The 24,341-nt window shown below is 37.2% G+C and overlaps 1 long non-coding RNA gene across 1 annotated transcript; it reads left to right on the plus strand.

Annotated features, from left to right (window-relative positions):
• On the plus strand, window positions 1–23,930 carry LOC123334763. Its single transcript, XR_006552880.2, has 2 exons — window positions 1–374; window positions 23,329–23,930. It is a non-coding gene; the product is annotated as an uncharacterized LOC123334763 (long non-coding RNA).
• The last annotated feature ends 411 nt before the right edge of the window (window positions 23,931–24,341 follow it).

Genomic DNA, 24,341 nt, shown 5'->3' on the forward strand with positions numbered 1-24,341 from the left:
TCCTGGTCTCTAGCCCTAAAAGGTGTGAGTTAGCCTGCTTAAAGTAAGGTCCACTTAAAGTGAGGTCTTCAAAAGTCAAGTGACTTCTGACAGGTTCTCCCAATAGCTCTGTCTATTTCACTTTAAGGCAGAATGGTCTGGCTTGTGGTGATTTAAACCTTGGCTGTTAGAATCATCTTGTGGAGAATTTTTTTTTTTTTAAAGCTGACTCCTGTTCTTATTTAATTAGTGTAGAATGGAACTCTATATATTTGCAAAAGCCTCTCCTGGAGGAGACTTGCTGGCATAGACTTGAGGGTAAGCAGAAGAAGGGAGTGGAAAACAAGAAAGGAAGTTGCATCCAGTGTTTGGAGAACCCAGACATGTGCTCAGAGGTAGGAGAGAATTATTGAGCACATGTAATCCTAACTATGTTTTAGAAAGTTGCCTGTGAAGTGCAGAGAAATTAGAGGTGGGGGATACTGGAGGCAGCCAGAGCACTTTTCAGAATTCTGTAGTTAGCAAATTAGTGCCCTTACTGTCTGCCAGTTGACGACTTTGATTTAGCTTTTCTGGAAAGCAATTTGATGGTCTAGATCATAAGCTTAAAAACTCATAATCTTTGATTAAATAATATGTCTTCCAGATACATGTCATAAAGAAATAAATAAAATTGACAAAGATTTTAATGTAAAGATCGTTATTATGGAATTAAAAGAAAACTTTGAAAATTGAATAGATGTATTAATTATGGATTTTTATGGTGCCCTGAAACCATTTCTGAAGAATATTTTAAGTGGAGGGGAAAATGGCATTCTCTAAAGTAAAGAATATAATATACAAAATTATATGTACTATGTGATCCTAATTTTATTTAAAAAATATAGAAACCAGAGTAGAGAGAAATCTAGCCAAATGTTAAAATTAGTGGAATTTGGTGGTGATATTTGCATTGTATATTCATAATATTCTAAGCATGTCTACATTATTGTTCTGTTTAGAAAAAGCAATTGACACCAAAAAAAAAAAAAAAAAAAGGCTGTGGTGATGGTTTGATGAAAGGTAATGCACGTTTTGTTCTGCTTGTGACTCTGGGATAGGCTCACTTATCAGCCCACTGATGGATAGAATTCATAAAATGCTGGATCCTGAATCAGGCTCAACAAGGGGTGTTTGGGCCTAATGAATGCGTCAAGATAGGAAGACATAGAGATGAAAGATGGATCAGTTATCAAGACACAGTGTAGGAGTCCAGAAAAATCTTACATGAAGTGAAATGTTTGCATAACTAGCCTAAGGCATACTACTGAGAGAAAGGTAGGTCTTTAAAAATTTTAGCTCAGTTGGACAGTTAGAATTTCAACTAAAGGAGTTGCTGAGATGGAGAAAATATGCATGTCATCACCAAGATTTTCATGACTTAAAGATGCTCTGTGGGTTTGAATGTCAGTAACTACAAAGTCTATGCTTTTTTTTTTTTTTTTTAATAGAGATGGAGGATAAAGGAGGAAACCTAGATTTTGGAAGAAAAATAGTTTGTATATATTATGTTGAAATGGAGTTTCCATAGAAAGTTGTAGGTGTAAATGCAATTAGAGTCTGGAGAACTGAAGAAGTCTGGATTGTGATGCAAATTTGATAGTCTTCTACATTGAGGGAAGAGTTGAAACCATGGGAACCAAAATGATTGTGAGATAATGAAAGGAAACGAGACACTGTAGGTGGAGAAGAGTACCATGTAAACCTAATTTTAAGAAGTGGGCAAATGGGACTCAATGAAAGAGGTGGCAGAGCATTACAGGTGCAGAACAAAGGAAACGCGGGGCCATGAAAGTCAGTATAAGAGAGAGGTATAAAAGTAGATGCTAGAGTAAAATTCTAGAGAGGTCAAAAAACTTGAGGACTGAGATGACCTACTAATATTGGCAATTACCGGTTTCCTGGAGCCTTAAAAAATAATAAAGTGGCTGGGAGAAACCAGTTTGCAATTGATCAGTTAGTCAATGTGGTCAAAGAGTAGACCACTCTTCAAAACATTTGGTGGTAAAGAATGGAAGTATCTGATAGTAAATTATAGAGGAGGAAGATTATAGGGTAATTATGCTTCAGTAATCCTAAGTTTTTCTCTATTAAAAACTAAAATGCTGTGTTTTACTAAATTGCTGTTGTGTCCAGCTGGTAAAGTGGAGCCTGAGAATGGAATCCATGTGTTACATGCTTTGAAATATTTTAGGATCATCCCTTCTAAAAGAGATGTTGGAGACTGCTAGTAAAACTAAACTCTGAGCTTTGTTACTTTTCCTCCCTTACAAGATTTATTTTCTGGTTATTTGATGTTTGGAAGAACTCCAAAGATACATGGCTTACTTAAACTTGCTGTGTGCTCTATGTCATGTAACATTAACACAACAAATCACAATTTAGTTTTTCAAAAATCTATGAGTAATGGATTTTTGAATATCAAAAATATCTAAGTATCTTTCTGTACACAAAGATAATTATGATTCACTTCAGTTTAGTTTCTCAGTCGTGTCCGACTCCTTGAGACCACATTGACTTCAGCACGCCAGGCTTCCCTGTCCATCACCAACTCCCAGAGCCTACTCAAACTCATGTCCATCACGTTGGTGATGCCATCCAACCATCTCCTCTGTTGTCCCCTTCTCCTCCTGTCTTCAATCTTTCCCAGCATCAGGGTCTTCCAATAAGTTGGTTCTTTGCATCAGGTAGCCAAAGTATTGGATATAATTATGATTGGAGTAATCTTTATAATTTTAGTACAAGTACTGGAGTTTCAGCTTTAGCATCATTCCTTCTAAAGAAATCCCAGGGCTGATCTCCTTCAGAATGGACTGGCTGGATCTCCTTGCAGTCCAAGGGACTCTCAAGAGTCTTCTCCAGCACCACAGTTCAAAAGCATCAATTCTTTGGCGCTCAGCCTTCTTCACAGTCCAACTCTCACATCCATACATGACCACAGGAAAAACCATAGCCTTGACTAGAAGAAACTTTGTTGGCAAAGTAATGTCTCTGCTTTTGAATATGCTATCTAGGTTGGTCATAACTTTCCTTCCAAGGAGTAAGCATCTTTTAATTTCATGGCTGCAGTCACCCTCTGCAGTGATTTTGGAGCCCAGAAAAATAAAGTCTGACACTGTTTCCACTGTTTCCCCATCTATTTCCCATGACGTGATGGGATCAGATGCCATGATCTTCGTTTTCTGAATGTTGAGCTTTAAGCCAACTTTTTCACTCTCCACTTTCACTTTCATCAAGAGGCTTTTGAGTTCCTCTTCACTTTCTGCCATAAGGATGGTGTCATCTGCATATCTGAGGTTATTGATATTTCTCCCGGCAATCTTGATTCCAGCTTGTGTTTCTTCCAGTCCGGCATTTCTCATGATGTACTCTGCATAGAAGTTAAATAAGTCTAAGTAATCATATATTTTAAGAGAAACAATGTAAATAGTAAAAGAAAGAATAGTGAAATATTTTGAAAAATTGGCTGTCCTAGACACGTAAATGGATTTTTGTTAATTTAGCCAGCAAATCTTTATTATTGTGCAATCTTTTCAGCCTATGCTGAATTCAAAGCTCTTTTGCTCATTCTAATTCAGGAAAATTTCACATTTCTTCACAAACATAGTGGTTTTGGACATTTCAGAGCCTTGTGGGATACTAAATATCATTGTTTTAATATATGTGATTATAAATGCCACTTTGTGAAGTGAGTTACAGAAAATGAAAGTTTACTGAGGTGACTACTTTGGAGGACAAATTCCCAGAGTCTTCAGTGGCATGACAGTCAGGGCAGTGTAGGCATCTGGTCTTCCATCACCACTTTGCAGTGTTGGCATCTGCTGGAAATGCATAAAAGCCATTTTGGTCCATGCTTCACCTGTCACTATACTTCCTTGTTTCTACTACAGAGACCTCTCAGCTATGTATACGCCACTGTTGACCTCATAGAAAAACCATTTCAATATGGGTACTTATTCTTGGAGGGATCCTAGGCAAATCTATCCTGGACTTAGTGTGTTGTTGTATGCTGAAATATTGATAAATAATTATATTGTGCCTCTTTCAGCCTGGAGAGGCTCTGAGGCTTACATTTTGTAAGATATTGGCTGAACTAACTAGAAGGTCTTAACTCCTAACCCAATAGGATCTAGTTAGTAGAAATAATTATGATTTTTGTGTGATTATTTTGTATTCTTGCAAAACTTTTCAATTGGCTATGCCACTTTTGTTCAGTTGTGATATACTCAGAAAAATCCAGCTATTGTTATAAGATGTCTAAAAACATAACTATAAACACAAAATTCTCAGAGTCATATTGCAAATTTTAGGATCAAATATTGAGGCCCTTTGGATCACCTACTCCTTAGAATTATCAACTCTTTTGGCCAAACAACTTTTTGTTTGTGTTATAATTGCTGTGATTATACATGTTTACAATGATAATTTTTATTAAATTTTATTTTAAAGTCTACACTTTTTGGTTTTGACTTGATGAGAAGGGTAATTTTGTTTTCATCATAAACAGAGCTGAAGGTATAAGATTACTTTCATGTCTGGCAGTTTTATGGAGTCTTTCACAAGGTAGAGAAATAGTCTGACCTAAGTCATTGCTTGACAAGTTAAATCTCTATTCCACAAAATATTATACCTAATTACCATGGAACCATATTCAATTACCATGGACCCATATCTCATTTGTGTGTGTGTGTGTATGTGTGTGTGTGTGAGAGTTTTTAGTAAGACAGCACTCTGGTAAAAAGAAAACATACTCTTAAGCTTCATCTCTTGACTGAAGGCTCCCAGGATTGTGGGGAGTGATATTGTTTCCAGATGTGAAGACAAGTAGTGTGATGTGTATTCAGTGATCATCCTTAGTTGTTAGAATTTGCTTTCAGTGATATATTTTAGGATCAGAATAGCCTTAGATTTTTTATAAGGTCATTCTCTAAGATCTATGTCTCATAAAAGGAGGAAGATTGTTCTAGGTCATGTTTTTATTGTAAAAAAAGTACTGGTAGTACATATCCTCTGCCTTTAACAAACTGAATTAAAGAAATTTTAAAATGTAATAGCCTTTTGGAATGAAGACAACCTTATACTTATAAGGTATGCTTTTAAAAAGAGGATCTTTAGAATAAAAATCTTTTCAGGGATAACGAGAGCATACTCATGCTCTGCAAAATTTTAAAATTAAATGATCATATTGTGATTGCTATTTTCTACTTATTTGTTTTGAGTGGCATACTTTTACTATCATCCTATATAGTTAAGCTATTTTTCTATAATGAAATAGAAAGGGGAAAAAAAAGAAGTTTATGCTATGAAAAGTTAAAAAAGAGATTTGTATTGGTAGGGGTGATGGCAAAGTGGAAAAAAAAATTCAACTACATTGTACAGGGAGCTAGATTAAATCTTGAGTGCTCTGTGTTTTGTGAGTAGGAAAGAACCATCCTCTGAATACTAGATAACATCTGAGTGGAGAGAGTGTTGCTACAGCAGTATCTGGGAAATACAATCAGGGTGTTTGAAGCCAGCATCTATTTGTCTTAAATTAATCATTTTTCCGAGTAGGCAGATGATAATCCTGGTGCTGGATGCCAATATCTTTTTATTCATGACACAGATAAAATGGGAGCTCTTTTTAGATTGGTGAGAACTATATAAGGATTTCCAGCTGTAACTCTTCTGCAAGATCATGGACTGCTTTTTTTACTTTCTGACATTCTTTTGGCATTGAGAATCAGTAAATAATTGTTTCTAGAATAACTTCTTGAGCACAACTAAGTCTATTGTACCTTTCTGCCTTCAGGAGAGTATAAACAAGGTATTCTAAATATGAGGAGGCAGCATTTTTTCCTCCTTCACCTTTAAATTCTTTAGTCAATGGCATTCCTATAGCTGAAATGAAAAGAAGTTCACATAGGTGCTAGGTTCTACAGGTGTTGGGGCTCCGCTGTCAGTGGGAGCTATAGGATGAGCGGTAGTGTGGTGCTTCTGATGCAGCTGACCTCCTATGCCCATGTGACACCACATTGTGGGCCAAGCAATTGAGCTTGCACTTTAAACTCTCTTTTCCAAAAAAGTAGGCTGGAGAAGTGATCTGATTCTTTAGAAATAAATAATACATTTTTAAGAAGTAGAACTTACTTCCTAAGCTTTGTCAGTTAAACATTATATTATCAACTTGCCTGGGTTGTTAGAAAATAAGATAGCAAAAAGACAGCAAAATTTCTTTGCCCCTAAACTGACCAGTTTACCAGCAATTTAACCATTTTCTCACTCCTGCTTTCTCTACAAAACAAAATACATGTGCATACATACATGTTCATCAGGAGGAAGACTTTATGCATTATGACTGCTTGGTGTGAGAGATCTAACTTTTAGTCAAATGTTATGGAATATATGCAAGTGTAGGAATTGTAGTCCTAATGGAAAGAATCTAAAAATAATTCAGAACTGAAAAGCAGTGACTCACATTGTTGGATTCAATTAAATATCATAGTTAACGGGATGAAAGTTAATGTAACTTAAAAATTTGGGAAGGGTATAAGTAAATCTATAATATGTGCTATGTCACTTTCAAGGCTCTTGAACTCAACCCTCATTAAATCCCTGTAATAGACCATGCTTCCCCTGATTGTGGCTCATTTGGTAAAGAATCCACCTGCAATGCAGGAGACCTGGGTTCGACCCCTGGGTTGGGAAGATCCCCCTGGAGAAGGGAAAGGCTACCCAATCAAGTATTCTGGCCTGGAGAATTCCCGGGCTGTATAGTCCCTGGAGTCGCAAAGAGTCGGACACGACTGAGCGAACTTCACTTCACTTCAATAGACCATGAATAGGGCTCAAGATGACCCTTAATGGCACTGACCAAAATCCAGTCAGCAGCTTGATTGAAATCTCCATCCAACATACAGTTTCAATTGATTGAAAAGGTAACCTCAAAACTATTTTTAGTGATATTCATTCCTTCATGGATAAAGAGTTTTTAACCTTGGAAGATTTATAATTTACAGTAGAAATATTTAAAATAGTTAAATGTTTTAGCAGCAATATTTTTGTGTAAAGAAAGAGATCTGTGTGTATGTGGTATTTAAGAATTTCTAGTGTGTAAGAGAATTTGCCCTACCATGTAACATCTTAAAATGATTCTGTCTTAAAATGTGTAATAGCATAAATGATTTAAATTTTTAGATTGACTCATTTTAAGTTGAAATCTTACCAAGTTACATATAGTTTTGGATCATTCAAGATTTTATCTTGTGTGCATGCTCATGCTCAGTCATGTCCAACTCTTTGTGACCCCAAGGACTGTATCCTGCCAGGTTCCTCTGTCCATGGGATTTTCTGGCAGGAATACTGGGGTGAGTTGCCATTTCCTACTCCAGGGTATCTTCCCAATCCAGGAATGGAACTCATGTCTCTTGTGTCTCCTATATTAGCAAGCAGATTCTTTACCACTGTGCCACCTGGGAATCCTTTAAGATTTCATATGTATCTATATCTATCCATCTATTTATCTACCTATCTAACCTATTCAGTTTATCAGACAATTTTTAAAGGGATTGCTTTTAAAATAATTATTTTTGAAAATTGGACAAGTGATCAATCAAATCTTTTAAGTTACTATTAAAATATTTTACACTAATAATTTGTAAATTGATCTAAAAACTTAAAGGTGAGTTAGGCTTTTAGATTTGCACCTTGAATAGATTTAACTTTAGGCTTTAAAACTAAAGGAAACCTAGGAATGATCTTTTCTATGCATAAAGTCTTCTCTCAAGGACACAGAAACACTCTTTATTGACAACATTGATTTGTCTTGTCCCTTATCAGATTGTGAAGAAAGAGCAGTCAACACTTTGCATTAGAGTGAATGCCTCCTGCCCAGGTGTTTTTAGCCTCTCAGCTTCGTTGCTTTCTCTGCCAGCAGAAGGTTGCAATTTTCAATAATGGTGATTAGCCCAGAGTCTCAGAGATCAAGGCTAAGTAGGATGAACCAACTTGAGAAATGGCTCACATGCGTTCTGGCAAAGCTTCCACTTCTTTATTATTTTATATAACCAGGTTGTATACATTTCTTATAGAAAATGTAGAAAACAAAGAAAAGGAAATGATATTTATCTAAACATCATAATTTAAGAAATTAACAATTGTGCATATTCTGTGATTCTCTTTTTCTAATTGCAGTTGTGTGTAGGTATGTTTCAGTTCAGTTCAGTCGCTTAGTTTGTGTCCGATTCTTTGCAACCCCATGAATTGCAGCACGACAGGCCTCCCTGCCCATCACCAGCTCCCAGAGTTCACTCAAACTCACATCCATCGAGTCGGTGATGCCATCCAGCCATCTCATCCTCTGTCGTCCCCTTCTTCTCCTGCCCCCAACCCCTCCCAGCATCAGAGTCTTTTCCAATGAGTCAACTCTTTGCATGAGGTGGCCAAAGTACTGGAGTTTCAGCTTTAGCATCATTCCTTCCAAAGAAATCCCAGGACTGATCTCCTTTAGAATGACTGGTTGGATCTCCTTACAGTCCAAGGGACTCTCAAGAGGCTTCTCCAACACCACAGTTCAAAAGCATCAATTCTTCAGCACTCAGCTTTCTTTAGTTTCACATATAATGAGTTTACACAATAAGGATCACTGATCTGACACACACACACACTTTTCATACCATGTTATTATTATATGGCTTTCTACTTTGTTTTCACCACTCAGCAATATATTATGAATGCCTTTTAGAGTTAATAAAACATAAGTACAAAAATACATAAAAATATATTTTAAAAAACCTGTGTAAAAGTATATAAAAGCATACAATGTGTTAATAAAATATAAATCAATAAAATTTTGTTTAATGGCTATATAGGCCCTTACTAACCAAACCTCGACTCTTGAGCATTTTGTCTACCTCTTTGTTAAAATAAGCAAAACTAAGTATACATCTTGGACTCATGCCAATGGACAGATTTCACTTTTGTTAATTAATTTCATAATTTCATTGATACTTACATATATGAAATATCTGGAGAAATGATTATGTATTCTTTAAGTTTTTAGAATCATATTATCAAGTTCCCCTCCAAAAATAAGAACCAGTTACTACCCAGTTATTACTCTAAAGGGCCCTAGTTTCTTTTAGTTAAGAATGATGTTTTGAAATTACTATCGGGGCATTAGGTCTACTAGTTGCTATTGAAGTGAAACTGAACCCAGGTCATTCTCAGTGAACAGGGCACATACACACACTTACACTGATATTTCTATGCATATATTGAAAACCATTGTTCATGCTGAAACCGCCAATTCTAATTCATTGCCACAGCATGGTGTTCTAATTTTCTTTCTTTCCACATTTGTAACTCTTTAACAGCAGGACATCTGGTGCCTTCTCTCTGTGTGATTACTTAATCACTACACTTGAACTTCATCCTTCCTTAACAAGCTGCCCTCTACGTAGGCAGTTAGCACTTGCCCATCCAGTGGCCTTATGACTGAAATATCCATGAAGGGGAAGGAATGAAAGGGAAAGGGTACAAAGAAAATATTAGGGCCATACTTTTTCTGTTTAAAAACTTTTGTTCATGATTCCATATATAAAAATAAATATTTAGAATTATTTTAGGCTAACAAAAAATTGCAAAGATAATACAGAGTTCTGGTTTACCTCACCTGCCTCTTACCTGTTGTTAAGATCATACATTAGTATATGTGTCACAACTAATGAACTGACATTGATATATTTTAATGAAATAAAGTCCATAAATGATTAACATTTCTAGTAACATTTATAAAGGAAAAAAATGATTACATCCCTGTATCTCCAATATTCTATTTTCACTGCAGTCCCCTCCCCCTCCCCCCGAACTTGATTGTTATTTAAATAGAAAACACTAAAATTGCTGGTGTGGTAGGAATTTCTAGGAGATCATCCTCCTTATAGATTTTCTGGGGTTTTGCTGCAGCAAACTATTATCTGTAGCTCAGAGTGCTTTTTTTTTTTTTACTGGACAGATAATCTTATGAGGTAAGGTCTGCAAACTGGCTGGCATAGTGCCCCAGGTCACTTTATTTATCAGGCACCAGAACATAGCATTAGGGGGCTACAGGTTTTTCAGTGGTCTGCAAAAAATAGGCTTGAAACCAAGAAAGAAAATTCTCTGGAGATTATGATAAAAAGGCAAAATCTAAATGAATACATGTTTTATTAAATGTCTTTGAAGCATAACATTATTGTCAACTTCATGAGTTGTTAAATTTAGTGTTAATAAAAATGTCATATTTGAAAATAATCTATAGACTAGATTTTCTACAAAATGATTGCTGAGAAATCAGAGCTTATCCTAATTAAATGAGAGACTTGTAGCCAATAATTTCAAAAGCAAAATGATAATAGTAATTATGTCTTTTTTTTCCCAGCTAAAATTATTTTAATGTGGGACAGGAACGAATTTTATTGTGCTTGTTAGCTTGTTAGAATATCTGTGACAATCATAAAAATGTCCCACCTAGTAAATAATGAGTCACCAGCGAATGTTATTTTTCTTTCCTGATTTTTCTCTCTTTGAATGAATAATTTATACCATAGGGAATAATGACTTGATAATGTATAAAATACATTTACTGGCAAATTTCAACAGATCTGGTGATTTTAATTCATTTTGAAGAATATAATAAAAATAGGATACAGTGAGAAGAAACCCAGACTCGTAGGCTGAAGCTTTTGCTGACTTACTTGCTCTGTCACTTATTTGCTCCTAAATTTTAATCTGGTTTCCACTGCATCATCTGAAAATGGGGGTACTAATCGTACCTGTGTATCTACATGCGAGTAATGCTTGTGAAATCGCTTACTGTGAACAGTCAGGTAAGCAATTTACCTGACTTACCTGACTATCAAAATGTTAAATGAAATTACTGATCATAATTCTTATTGTTGGCCCCACTATGGTGTTGATTTAGATATATGTTAGAGATGATAAAGTTGCCATAATCAGAGTATTTTAGGCTCTTCCCATAGTTTTAAATGACAGTTTTTACAAAGTACAGAGCTTGTAAGTAAACAGCAGCAGGAAATATTAGAGTGCTTGGCTATATTCTCTCCACTCACCATTGTAATTCCCTATGAAAGTGCATCCCTACCTTCTCTGCCTTCTTGATTTATTCTTGGTTCCAGTGAGGAGTGTGATGCCTGAGGCATTTTAGGACCATCACCCAGTGATAAGTTTCATCAACTGTGTTAGATGATAAGCACTCATCTAGAATGCTTTCTCCATACTGATTTGTCCCAGAGACAACAATAGTGCTATGGCTTTAGCCTTTCTCATAGGTTTTAGAAATCTAGAAAGGTGGAAAAATATCTATTAATTTTTCCTCTATGAACAATTATATGAAGAATCTGAATTTTTAGGTAGTGAGTCATTATAAAAACCTATAAACTGAAAAAGGCCTATTCACCAATAAGTTTAGCAAAATAGTTCTAAAAGACAAAACAAAGATATAGTTCGCTTGTTTAATTGACAGACTGGCATTTATTGAATATTTCATTCCTCAAAATGGTTGATCCTTATGTCTTGGCAAGCTCAAGAAACTGATCCAAGTTTTGCTCAGAAAGTATAGTTTGTTATGTTAAGCTTTTTAAAGATAAGTTTTGAAGATCCTCTAATAATTTTTCATCACTTTTCTGAACTTGGTATCATTTTAAGTCATAATGAAAGCTCTATCCCAAATGTTGTATGGAAGGACAAGAAATAACTCCTTTTTCCTATTTCCTTTAATGGTACAGCCATGACCTTTTCTTTTAGTTCCAAGATAATTTAAGAACTCTAAGGTGGGCATATAGATTCTTAATTGGTGATATCTTTTGCAGGATAGGTACTTTATTATAGGCTTGCTGTCTAGGCTTATCATAGCTTTTCTCGCAAGAAAAGCTATGACAAACTTGCTCCTTGAAAGAAAAGCTATGAAAAGCCTAGGCAGTGTTTTTAAAAGCAGAGACATCACTCTACTGGCAAAGGTCTGTATAGTCAAAACTATGGCTTTTCCCAGTAGTCATGTATGGATGTGAGAGTTGGACCATAAAGAATGCTGAATGCTCTAAAGAATTGAGGCTTTTGAACTGTGGCATTGGAGAAGACTCTTGAGAGTCCCTTGGACTGCAAGGAGATCAAACCAGTCCATCCTAAAACCTTGAATTTCATTGGAAGGACTCAAGAGCTAAAGAGCCTTTTGACAAAAGTGAAAGAGGACAGTGAAAAAGCTAGTTTAAAACTCAACATTCAAAAAACTAAGATCATGGCATCTGGTCCCATCACTTCTTGGTAGACAGTTGGGGAAACAGTGACAGACTTTATTTTCTTGTGATCCCAAATCACTGAAGATGGTGACTGTAGCCATGAAATTAAAAGATGCTCCTTGGAAGGAAAGCTATGACAAACCTACACAGTGTGTTAAAAAGCAGAGACTTCGCTGAGCCAACAAAGGTCCATATAGTTCAAGTTATGGTTTTTCCAGTAGTCATATATGGATGTAAGAATTGGACCATAAAGAAGGCTGAGTGCCATAGAATTGATGCTTTTGAACTGTGGTGCTGGAGAGGACTTTTGAGAGTCTCTTGGACTGCATGGAGATCAAACCAGTCAATCCTAGAGGAACTCAATCCTGAGTATTAATTGGAAGAACTGAGGCTGAAGCTGAAACTCCAATACTTTGATCACCTGATGCAAAGTGCTGACTCATTGGAAAGACCCTAATGCTGGGAAAGATTGAGGGCAGGAGGAGAAGGGGATGGCAGAGGATGAGATGGTTGGACAGCATCACCAACTCCATGGACAGGAGTTTGAGCAAACTCCGGGAGATAGTGAAGGACAGTGTAGCCTGGCATGCTGCAGTCCACGGGGTTGCAAAGAGTTGGTCACGACTTAGTGACTGAACAACAACGTAGTTTAGTATATAATATGTTTGACAGATATATTTGAGAAATTGAATGTTTGAAAAACAAACAAAATACATGATTATTTTAGTGATGTGTGTGTAGTGTTCCATTTTTGGAAAACTAAAAATTGGCACTACTTTGTTAAACACTATCCCTGCAGGCATTCCAGTGGGTGGGTATGAACCTTTGCAGGACAAGGGGAAGCAGCAGCAGAATGGAATCCTGCCAGGTCCCTCCTAGAAATCAGAGACATCAGTTTGTGAACCTCCCTCACAGGTCTCCTGCCTCTGTCCGATTTCTTCCATAGAGGCTTGATCTGAATGTTGAGTGGCCTTCAGCCTTTAAATCTAGAGTGGATGTTCACAGTGTTCTGGAGCATGGCTAAGACAGAAGGAAGTAGGGAGATAGCCCACACTTGTTCACAGACCCCGGGGTGAGGAGACTCGCCAGCTGCCTTCCACAGGTGCTTCCTCTTCTTATTGCCACTCTCATAGCCTAGAGTAGAATTAGGACTGAGGAGGCAGAAAGGGTTTGGAAGGAAAGGGGAGATTCAGTGGGGTAAGGGGTAATTTTAGTTGTGCATGATAAAATGAATTAACTGATAACTTAAAGGTGTCCTCTAGTGCTAGGAATCTGCATAAGACCCCTCAGTATGGAAGAGAGGGGTGGGATAGAGAAGCCTGTACTGTCCTGTGGTCAACATGGTCAGAAAGCATTTGCATTGCTTGGCTTAGCTGGTGCTGCTCCAAAAAATAGTCTACAAATGCCACAGTCACATCATGAAGGCTGACCTCCCTTCCCTTTCCAAATCTCCATGGGTTTCTCTAAATCACTCACAATCACTTCTAGTGGGAAATTCTGAATTTGGCCTATGAAAGGTGGTTTAGGGCACGGATTTATAATACACAGAAGTATCTATTGTGTAAATGTCAAGAACCACCTTTGTGATGTGAGTTTACAAAGAAACTACAATAAAACCATAATCCCCTGGTCATGATAAATGCCTAGCCAAGTCAAAATGTCCAGGTCCAGGGGGCATAGCTATGTGCTCATAGTGATCCCAAGACTGCAATTTGTAATTGTTGAAATCTTGCTTCAAATGAAAGAATTATTTTTTAAAAGATGACCACATAAAAAGAATTTGTGATTTTACCCAATATTCTCAGTTGTTTTTTGTGTTTTCAACAACCATGAATGGTATTCATAACTCCTCAAAGTTTTCAACACAGATTTCGTTTAAATTTTGAAATATGTGTCTTGTATATGAACCTGGGAATGAGGAAGATAGTAGTGACAAAGCAGTAATGGCAAGGATTGTGAAGGAGTGGCATTTACAGATACAATGACAATTACTCAGTAGTGACTCATATCTTTACACAATATCCTTTAGTTGCATGAAAGGTTATCAGGTACTTGCAGAAATTAAAAATTACAGCCTCATAACCAGTGGGGGAAGATGAAGTTGTTATAACACATGTAACATAATCCACCCTATTACATATACACAGCTTTTAGATCACAGGTCTATTCCTATTTTTATTCCTTCACAATTTATACTATTTGTGCTTTATTTGAGGCTCTTTACATCATGAGGAGGAATACTGGATCATCATTTGAAAACATTCTTTTATGATAATGCAATAGTTTGCTATAGATGGAAAATCTAAAATTTTCTCTGTGGTGTGATGATAATATGAATTGTCCAATATTTGGATATTGATAGATATCCAAAGCCAGCTGCAGCATTATTTGGAAAAATTACATGAGTATAACACCAACTGGTGATATTATATTTATTCATTTTGTTTTACCATAATGTTTTACCATTTTGTTCTAATCAGAGTTCTCAAGACAATGGAACTGTGCAGAAAAATTTTTATTATTTTATTAGTATGAGTTGAGACTTTTGGTTTTGTTGTTGTTATTTTTCTGAAGCAGATTTTATGGATTCTTCATTTTTAAATTGAAGTATATTTGATTAATGATGTGTTAGTTTCAGATATACAACAAAGTGATTTAATTATGCATATGTATCTATCCTTTTTCAAATTCTTTTCCCATTTAGGTTATAATAGAGTCTTGAGCAGAGTTCCCTGTGTTAAATTGTAGGTCCTTGTTGGTTATCTATTTTAAATAGAGCAGTGTATACATGTCAGTTTTAAAATCACATTCGAGTTGAGACTTTTGAAATGTCTCCAGTTTTATGAAATTTTTATACAAAAGTGAAATACCAAAACCAAGCTTTATTTTTATGGGAACAATAACAAGAACAAAAGGACACTAAACCCTGATCAGATAGCCTTGTGATTGTCTATCCACAAACAATCCTGGTTTGTTTGGTCATTTTTTCTGCTTCAAGTTCATTAACATCATTGACACCCCTGTTTATAGTTTTCACTAAATGCAGCCCACAGGCCAGCTGGTAATGAGGGGAAGCTGTTTTCTCCTAGAATGTTTAATTAGCTCTTTCAGCCTGGGAAAGTATGGGCAAAAAGACAGTGAGCTTTAGTGTAAGAACAGTTGAACAAAGTTCTATTTAGTCTGATGCTTTTCCTCAATTGTAAAATTGATCCTCTTAATCAGTATTGTAGAGAGAAAAAGAGATAATCCCACAGAGAAGCAGGGTGGAAAATGATAAAAATTCAATGAGGCTTCACAGTAGCACCACAATTTTGAAGTAATATAATTTACAAGAATAACTCTGTTCATGACTACTTTTAAGTACAAATAAAATAAGCAAACACAATATGAATGATTTTCCATTTTGATTTAGCCTCATTCTTGGTTCCATTATCTTAAGTAATCTAGGACCCTCTAATCAAGCATTCACTTGGTAGAAAGACGAACTTATAAAAGTTCAGTAAAAACATAGTATATGTACACATAGGGCTGGCATCAGAGTACAAAGCACCCAGAATGAAAACCTCAAAGGCCATCTTTAACTGCTACACAGTTACAGCCCACCTGGGCCAGTGGTACTCCTAGCAATGTAAGCATTCAAAGTGTGTCCATATTGGAGGTTCATATATGCTGGCATGTTTGGCAAATTCAGTATCTCCTGACTAATGCCAAAATGATGGGACAAAGAAGTTTCTAAGAGTAAAAGGTCACCATGAGGATGTTAGGAGTTGGCAGGGGGCATCAGACTTAGGGTCATGGAAGGCCTAAGTGGTGAGTGTGCAAGTAGGGAGGAGAGTGATCAGGAATGGTATCAATTCCTGGTAGAGTGAGATGAATACACTTGGCCACAGCCCTTCTTAGTCCCCGGACAACATGTTGTTCAGTGGCTAAGCTGTGTCTGGCTCTTTGTGACCCCATGGACTGCAGCACGCCAGGCTACCCGTCCTTCACTATCTCCTAAAGTTTGCTCAAACTCATGTCCATTGAGTCAGTGATGCCATCCAACCATATCATTCTCTGTTTGCCCACTTATCCTCCTGCCCTCAGTCTTTCCCAACATCAGGGTTTTTTCCCCACTGAATTGGCTCTTTGCATAAGGTAGCCAAAGTATTGGAGCTTCAGTATCGTCCCTCCAATGAATATTCAAGGGCAACTTCTGGCAAACTGTAAAGTGCTAGGTGGACAGGATAGCTTCTGCTATTTGGGCAGATACATTTGCTAATGGCTGGACACTAGAAGAGGAGGATGTTTCTTTAGTGGTTTGAGATAAACATGAGATGAAAAGATCTGGAAACCAGAAAACTACTGATAAAGGCATTAAGTTCCCAGGGGCAGCAGAAGCCAAATGTTCCCATAGTGGTAACACCAGAAAGAATGGCCAGCAGCCTCAATGCCCAGAAGGGAAAGGGGAGTGAGACAGCTGCAGCCAAGGGACCTCTGTCCTGATTCTGACTCTGGGATTTGGTTTACATGTGATCACCTTCTCCCCAATCCCCATGATTCTGAGAGAATTTGAACAAAGAAAGCAGCTTGAGTATCTGGTAAATGAAGACTTCCAATTCAGTAGAAGACTATGGGTAGGGACCTAAATTTGTCAAGCACTTTCAAATTAGTGTTGTTTAAACACTACTCCTTGATATGTTCCTGGTCCCTTGCTGAGTCTTTTGCTGAACCTTTGCAATCTCCTATAAACCTGATGCTGAGTTTAGCCCCTTTTGCATTATCATTGGCTTTCTGGCTCTGTTCTTAATTTTTAAATTACATCTGACACATCCCAGAGCCTGCAACACTATCCCAGAATTCAAGTTAAATTTGTCCTGTCATTTCAGTGGGTGGTTTGCCAAAATAATATGAGCCAGAGTTTTACAATCAGCAGTAATGATTAACTGGGTCTATGAAGGAAGCTTAGGGCAAATGGCTAGTAGATGATAATGCTTCTTAGTGAAGAAGGCAAGATTCATTGACTAAAGCTCTATAACAGAAGGAAAATTCAATAATCAAGATTTTGACAATGGTCTTGATAAATCTCAGGCCTATAAGGGAATGAATGAAAAATTAGAGTTTTTCTGGTACCTTTTTGTCCTCATCTGGTTCTGTGTTCAAAGGGTCACCATTTTAAAAAGACAGAAGGATGGCTTTGGGAGAGTAGGAAGAACTGAGTAGAATCCTGTGAGGAATGATCCTGGGCAGAAGCAAAGATATTGATTTCATTATTGAGAATCACATTTCACAGAATGCCAGGTACTTTGTGAGCAGAGTTAACAAGCATTGTCATTGGTGATAGTTTTAGTACCACTGTTTATGTGCTATGGAATCTCTCTCAATCATCAACAAAGGAAGAGAAGATTGCATGAGGAAGAAATGACTTATTTATGGAATCCAAAGACTACAAGGTGCTAGCCTCTGAGCATCTGGTGTGTGGAAGACTGGAAGTACCAACAAGATACTCTTGAGAACCCAGGGGCACTCTCAGATTATAGCCCAGCTTGTATCCCTGAATTCTCCACATGTGTGATGGTCTGCAGAAAACTGGTCTGCACAGAGTGGTAAAGTCAAGTGATATATTCTGTTATATCCCAGGAGACGTGGCCTCTAACCCTGACTTATTCCCTTGACTAGTACAAAACCCAAGTAAGTCACTCTTTTCCTCTGGCCCTCAGTTTCCTCATATTTTTAAAAAGAATTTGCATCTTGCTTATTTCTCATATGTCTTCCAGTATTGGATCTTTCACTTTATCTTTTGAGAAAATCTTGCTCAGTACCATTCTGCACCGATCTGATGATTCTTTACACTCATCTCACACGCTAGGAAAGTAATGCTCAAAATTCTCCAAGCCAGGCTTCAACAGTATGTGAACCGTGAACTTCCAGATGTTCATGCTTGATTTGGAAAAGGCAGAGGAACCATATAACAAATTGCCAATATCTGTTGGATCATCAAAAAAGCAAGAGAGTTCCAGGAAAATATCTACTTCTGCTTTATTGACTACACCAAAGCCTTTGACTGTGCAGATCACAACGAATTGTGGAAAATTCTTAAAGAGATGGAAATACCAGACCACCTGACCTGCCTCCTGAGAAATCTGTATGCAGGTCAGGAAGCAATAGTTAGAACTGGACATGGAACAACAGACTGGTTCCAAATCGGGAAGGAGTAGGTCAAGGCTGTATACTGTCACCCTACTTATTTAACTTCTATGCAGAGTACATCAGTGAAATGCTAGACTGGATGAAGCACAAGCTGGAATAAAGATTGCCGGGAGAAATATCAATAACCTCAGATATGCAGATGATACCACCCTTATTGCAGAAAGCAAAGAAGAACTAAAGAAGAACTTCTTGACGAAGGTGAAAGAGGAGAGTGAAAAAGCTGGCTTAAAACTCATCATTCAGAAAACTAAGAGTATGGCATCTGGTCCCAACACTCCATGTCAAATAGATGGGGAAACAGTGAGAGACTTTATTTTTTGGGGCTCCAAAATCACTGCAGATGGTGACTGCATGAAGTTAAAAGATGCTGCCTCCTTGGAAGAAACGTTATGACCAACCCAGACAGCATATTAAAAATAGAGACATTACTTTGCCAACCAAGTTCCATTTAGTCAAAGTTTTTCCAGTAGTCATGTATGGATGTGAGAGTTGGACTGTAAAGAAAACTGAGTGCTAAAGAATTGATGCTTTTGAACTGAGGTGTTGGAGCAAACTCTTGAGAGGCCCTGGACAGCAAGGAGATCCAACCAGTCCATCCTAAAGGAAAACAGTCCTGAATATTCACTGGAAGGACTCATGCTGAAGCTGAAACTCCAATATTTTGGCCACCTGATGCAAAGAACTGACTCATTTGAAAAGACCCTGATGCTGGGAAAGATTGTTGGCAGGAGGAGAAGGGGACGACAGATGATGAGATGGTTGGATGGCATCACTGACTCCATGGGCATGACTTTATGTAAACTCCGGGAGTTAGTGATGGACAGGGAGGCCTGGCGTGCTGCAGTCCATGGGGTCGCAAAAAGTCGGACATGACTGAGGGACTGAACTAAAGTGAACTGATGATTCTTTTGTCTTAAGCCCTTCCTGTGTCTCAACCAAGGTCCATTAAGTTCTGTTTGACTCATCTTTCTCTTTGAATCAACAATGGTCTGGTCCATTCCTGCCTCATTTAAGACAGGGCAATATAAAATAAGGAGCACTTTCTTTATATGTGTATGTCCTTTTTGAGAATTTAATTTTGAACTACAAAGTCAGCAAATATTTTGTTGAGAACGATCAGCTTATTATTATTTTTTTTAATAAATCAGGACATGTTCTCATAACAGATGATTGAAAATTCCTACAAGCCTGTGTGATAAGTCACTTTAGTCATGTCTGACTCTTGGGGACCAGTCTCTTCTTTCCATGGGATTCTCCAGGCAAGAATACTGGAGCAGGTTGCCATTTCCTACTCTGGTGTATCTTCATGATCCAGGGATCGAACTCACAGTTTAATGACTATTCACTTTGTTATCATAAGTGAACTATGTGAAAAAATACTTAAAAATGATTGATACGATAGTGTCAGAAAACACTGTAATCTAGGTGCTCACACTTAAATCCAATGAGTTTAATACTCCTGTTTCTTTTCTTTTCTACAACTGATTTTATGTTTTTGATTAGAGGAGCTATTTTGCAACATTTCAAAACCTTTTAATTCATACAATACCCTTCAATATCGGTAACAAATTTTGATTTTGCACATTGTTTCTAAGCAATTCACTTAACCTCACTGAACCTCCTCTTTCTCATGTGTAAATTGAAGAGGTTGAAATAGCTAATCTCAAAGGTGCCTTCCAGTTTGCAAATGTTATAATTTGATGTTGCTGCTCATTTATTGTACACAGTGAGAAAAACTATTTTAGCAGCCAGGCACAATAGGAAAACTAATGATTATGGCTTCAACAGTGGTCTAATTAGGGCATTTAGATATAAATTCAACTTATGCTAAGGTCTTTCTCATAAGACTTGCTTGAATGGTGGTTTTAAGGGATATTACTAGGCTTGGGTGAATTCCAAAGTATCTTTATTTCATGGCTCCAATATTTTTGCCTTACAATAAAGTCATACTGTTGTTGTTCAGTCACTTAGTAGTGTCCTACTCATTGCGCCTCCATTGACTGCAGCCCGCCAGGCTTCCCTGTCCTTCACCATCTCCTGGAGCTTGCTCAAGCTCATGTCCATTGAGTCAGTGATGCCAGCCAACCATCTCATCCTCTGTTGCCCCCTTCTCCTCCTGCCTTCAATCTCTCCCAGTATCAGGGTCTCTTCCAATGAGTCAGTTCTTTGCATCAGGTGGCCAAAATATTGGAGCTTCGGCTTCAGCATCCTTCCAGTGAATATTCCTTCCAATGGATATTCAGGATTTATTTCCTTTAGGATGGACTGGTTGGATCTCCTTGCAGTCCAAGGGACTCTCAAGAGTCTTCTCCAACACCACAGCTCAAAAGCATCAATTCTTCAGCGCTCAGCTTTCTTTATAGTCCAACTCTCACATCCATACTTGACTACTGAAAAAACCATGGCTTTGACTATATGACCTTTGTTGACAAAAATGATGTCTCTGCTTTTTAATATGCTGTCTAGGTTGATCATAGCTCTTCTTCCAAGGAGCAAGTATCTTTTCATTTCATGGCTGCAGTCACCATCTGCAGTGATTTTGGAGCCCCAAAAAATAAAGTCTGTCACTGTTTCCATTGTTTCCCCATCTATTTGCCATGAAGTGATGGGACCAGATGCCATGATCTTTGTTTTTTGAATGTTGAGTTTTAAGCCAGCTTTTTCACTCTCCTCTTTCACCTTCATCAAGAGGATCTTTAGTTTCTCTTTGCTTTCTGCCTTAAGGGTGGTGTCACTTACTGTTAAAAGGTTATGGTGTAAAAAGATTCTGATAATGGGGAATTTTTTTTTTAAGGAGGATTCTGAGTATGCTTTGCATAGGATTACATAATTTCCGAGACAGAAGGGATACTGGAAATTTTATGTAGACTTAACTTGTGTAGGATTCCCTGGTGGCTCAGATAGTAAAGAATCTGCCTGCAACACAGGAGACCTGGGTTCAATCCCTGGGTCACATAGATCCCCCAGAGAACAAAATGGCAACCCACTCCAGTATTCTTGCCTGGAGAATCGCTACAGTCCATGAGGTCACAAAGAGTTGGACTAAAGCTTTCACTTTCAACTTGTATAGGAACAATGCTAAAAACAAGGCAGTAAATATATGGACCTCATTCATTGATTGGAAGATTTCGTATAGATAACACACAGTTCTTTTAAATAACCTTTAGAATCAGGGCAACTTTAAGAATTTTTATACATATTAAAATATAGTTTAATAATTATAAAGAAAGGATGTTGGTATAAAATTTAAAATTCTACTATGTGTTATAAAACATTCAGCTTAAAAATATTTGTGGTTTATGTTGCTTGTGTAAGTGTATGTGTGTGTTTATTTTTAAACTAGCAATCATTTGGGCAAATATTTAAAAGGACTTGCCTTTGTTCTGATCTGTCTCCCAGAGTTGCGTTTTCAGTTTTTCCTCTCATCTCAGCACTAGGTCCACTTTTTAACTTCTTACTTAGTATCTGAACTTTACTATCTCACTTTGCCCGTCTTCCTCTTCATGTGCCTTCTTGAAGAGGAAGATGCCTCATCTCAGTAAACACAATGCACCTTGTCTTGTATGTCAAAAATCTGGGGACCGTTCTTCCAATGAATTACTAACAAATAATTACATAATTACTAAGTCCTGTTAATAAACTAAATTTGTTGATCCATGGGATCGTAGAGTTGGATGTGACTGTGTGACTGAACAACAACATATAACTTACTTTGATGTTCTGTGTCCAAAAAACTGCTTCAGAGAAAACCCATTATACTTCACTCAACTTGACAAGCTTTTAAAAAATGTAACTTTTCATCTCTGTTATGGATTACTGATCTCTTTCATATGAACAGGTATAATAGCCTCCTAATCATCTCTCCAGTATACTTTCCCAAGTTCTTTTTTTTTATTGTCGTATTGATAAACACTTGAAACACAAATACCATAATACGTTTCTTCACACAATAATAAATTAGTTTGAAGAATAGGATTTTTCTGTAATAAAATCATTGAAAAAAATGGAAAACAGTTCTGCCAGCTTTTCAAAAACACATACACACACAAAGTGAGATTGTTTTGAAGAGGATCCGGTATTCATTTTCGCAATTTCCTGAAATCAAAAGAACTTATTTTTTCTCTAGCTTTGTTGTTGTTGTTCAGTCACTAAGTTGTGTCCGACTCTTTCAGACCTCATGGACTGCAGCACGCCAGGCTTACCTGTCCATCACTATCTCCCAGAGTTTACTCAAACTCATGTCCATTGAGTTGGTGATGTGGTCAGTGAGTTTCCTGAGATCATCAAAGACAGTGAAAATGAAAGTGTCAGTTGCTCAGTTGCATCTGACTCTCTGCAGGCCTGTGACTGTGGCCCAATATGCTCCTCATCCATGGAATTCTCCAGGCAAGAATAATACAGTGGGTTGCCATTCCCTTCTCCAGGGGATCTTCCTGACCCAGGGATTGAACCTGTGTCTCCTGCATTCCAAGCAGATTCTTTACCATCTGAGCCACCAGGGAAGTGTTGCCCCAGATCAGATTATCTAACATTAAGTACCCTGTAGTTGTAGGAGTGCCTTGTGTTCTCTTTACTGCTCCACCAAATACTTTTGTCTTTGCTCAGTTACTGAACTGTTTGTTATGAGCATAGACAGAGGAGGAAGTAGATTGTTTTGCTGGGCTTTTTCATTATCCTTTATCGGTTATCACATATCTATTGTGGAGATTAGCTGTCTTTTTTTTTTTTTTAATGATCTTTGAGGTCACTGTGAGAGCTCTGACCAGATCATAGTGCTAAATCCATTCTACCAAAGCAACATGGACCCAAGGTCTGTTCTCTAATTAAATATCAATCATTGTTTCAGGAGTGCCTCCTTGGTGAGACGCGTCTTCTGGCGGTAATGAATCTTAAAGCTCAAAGAAGACAGTTAAAGGAGTAACCAGTGACCCTTCATGGTCCTCTTAAAGGGAAGGTGGCTAACTCATTTTAACCATCAGTTAAAACCATTTTCGCATCAGGATTTAAGGTTAAACATCACAATTGATAATTTAAATGATTTCCCATACTAAGAGAGCCAAGAAAGTTTCATATAACAAAATGATGTAATGTCCCATAGTATGTTTTAACTAACAAAAAGAGAAAGTTGGTAATGTGTTATTTTAATAGCTTATGTGACTTTTATTTATGAGTTTCCTGAACCTCTTGTAGCCTGGAAGGAAATCATGATTTGTTTGTTAAAATGTTGAAGAGTTAAAGCATTCATTGTTTTATATAAAATTCTCTTTGAGATAAAAATAAGGTCATGTTATTTGTTTAATCATAAGTTGTGCTGTATATTTTACTCTGAATATATGCTGTTTCACTAATTTTAATAGTGTCATCAATTATGTTGTTGCTTATAATCATCTTGAATATCCATGAATCTTTTGATTTTTGTTCACATATTAAAGGCATTTCTGAACCATATATTTTAGTGGTCTGGAGAAAGTTAAGCTACTGTTCATCACTGATTTATGATTCTGTAATCTCTCATTGGGCCCACTGACATTTTGGCACAGTGCTTCACTGGCATGATTTGCTTAATGAGTGTGCTCTAATGGGTCTAAGAGGAAAATAAAAAATACTGCAGGTACTTCTGGATAATTTCTTACAAACCAGCTCATGCTTGATTATTAAAAAGGAATTAGACTGAAGCTTGTATTGCCAAAGGGCATTAGGGAACAAAAATTATGTAATTAAAGTGTTTATGTTGATCAAATTAACCAGAGCACAGAGTAATCTGTAATAAGGATGAAGAGTTATATTTTTTAAAATCTTGTCAAATTGAATGATGTATGGCAGGTTTTACCTGAAGAAGAACTTTAGACATACAACAGC

The sequence above is a fragment of the Bubalus bubalis genome, chromosome 8, assembly GCF_019923935.1.
Source record: "Bubalus bubalis isolate 160015118507 breed Murrah chromosome 8, NDDB_SH_1, whole genome shotgun sequence".
NCBI classification, from domain to species: domain Eukaryota; kingdom Metazoa; phylum Chordata; class Mammalia; order Artiodactyla; family Bovidae; genus Bubalus; species Bubalus bubalis.